Below are 1,488 nucleotides of genomic sequence, written 5' to 3'. Positions count from 1 at the left end.
CAGAACTTACAGTATGTTTATCTCCCTGTCTCCCTCTCTCTGTCTACTCATGTCTTTTCTGCTCAGATCTGGAGGTAAAAAGCTGATTCAGGCTCAGACAGACGGCAGTTAGCAGTGCAACCTATCCCCAGCAGCAGCTTATTAACGCAAGCCTTGCCAACATGACTATAAATGATACACTTAGCTTCGGCAGCCTGGTCTCGGATTTCTTTCAGCTTCTTTTCTCCCCTAAGTCCGACACAAACTCTTAATGGGCCCTGCCACCATATTTTATGCATTAATGACCCACTTAGCCTTGCTTTTCTGTTCCCGACTTCATTTACCTTTTTTTAACTGTTGCAATTTCTTCCCCCGCTCAAACATGCAGGCATTCTTTCAGAACAGATTACTGTCACGCAAATTGCATTAGCAATGTTGTCAATGTAGTTTGTAGATCATTCCTACTGCTTTCTTACAGTGCATGTTAAGTTAACCTTTGCAAGTGTAATGTAGGACTCTATATTGTGTTTCTATTACCAAGAAAAAGTTACATTCAGATCAATATGCCCATCTGCTGCTTGATGAGCTTGAGTTTGCCATATTATGCTTTCAGCATGTTTTTTGAGCATACAGGATCTTTTAATGTTATTCCGAAGAAGATTCTAGTTAGTATTTGTCAATGTTTTATCGTTGCAATCATTTGTCATCTCCCATGTTGATAAGAGCATTTTCAAATTACTTTAAAATATCCCTTAGAGTACATTTAGAACAAATAAAAAACATGCAGTGTTATTTTCAGGCAGCTGTGGCAGATTTACTATCCTGTACAACTCTGTTTCATTAAGACTTAATTCCTTACTATTACAGCTTTCTCCCACCAGCACAAAATACTTTAATTTGCATAACGAGTGCAGGATCAGGTTTGATCAGGTTATGTTTGGAATAATTCTGGCACCAGATTTGATGCTAGCCAGCTACAGTACAGAGCACTGAAAAGACACAAATAACTGCTCTCAGGTAGACAGACTGTAGCTCGAAGGAGAACACAGTCCCTGTGAGACTGGGTCCGTCCAACCCTCGGCTGCAGGCTCATTAGACCCCTGCTAGTCACTCGTTGAGGGCCATCACCTAGCAACTAGCCTTCCTACTGTTGAAGAGCCTCAGATGAATAAAAGGGTGGCAGAGTGAAGAAGAAATAACAATCTAATATTTATTTCTAAACGAGTTTTTGTTCACGATACTGGCGCTTACTCCTAATTACAACCCCATGTATTATGGCCAAGATGTGTAAGGAATTTAATCACCCAAGGAAGTTATGAAAATAATGACTGTGCTCAGAAATAATCCTTTATTCCCTCCTAAAATTAGACAAACAGGCCATCTCTAAAACTGCTGCTCACACGTTTTCTCCATCTCTGTTGCACAGATGGTAAATATAGCTCGGTGTAGGAAGGTTTGGCAAGAGACCTTTAGTTGCCTGCTAGGAGGAGAGCATAGCTGAACATACCT

General features: G+C 40.5%; 1 protein-coding gene across 3 annotated transcripts in view; it reads left to right on the top strand.

Moving 5' to 3' along the window:
• sardh (sarcosine dehydrogenase) overlaps positions 1 to 1,488 on the top strand; it is a 35,784-nt gene that overhangs the window by 18,671 nt on the left and 15,625 nt on the right. The gene's annotated exons all lie outside the window — the stretch shown is intronic.

The sequence above is a fragment of the Etheostoma cragini genome, chromosome 16 (assembly GCF_013103735.1).
Source record: "Etheostoma cragini isolate CJK2018 chromosome 16, CSU_Ecrag_1.0, whole genome shotgun sequence".
In the NCBI taxonomy this organism is placed as follows: domain Eukaryota; kingdom Metazoa; phylum Chordata; class Actinopteri; order Perciformes; family Percidae; genus Etheostoma; species Etheostoma cragini.
The sequence above is the reverse complement of the archived record's forward strand: the minus strand, read 5'-3'. Positions and strand labels throughout refer to the sequence as shown.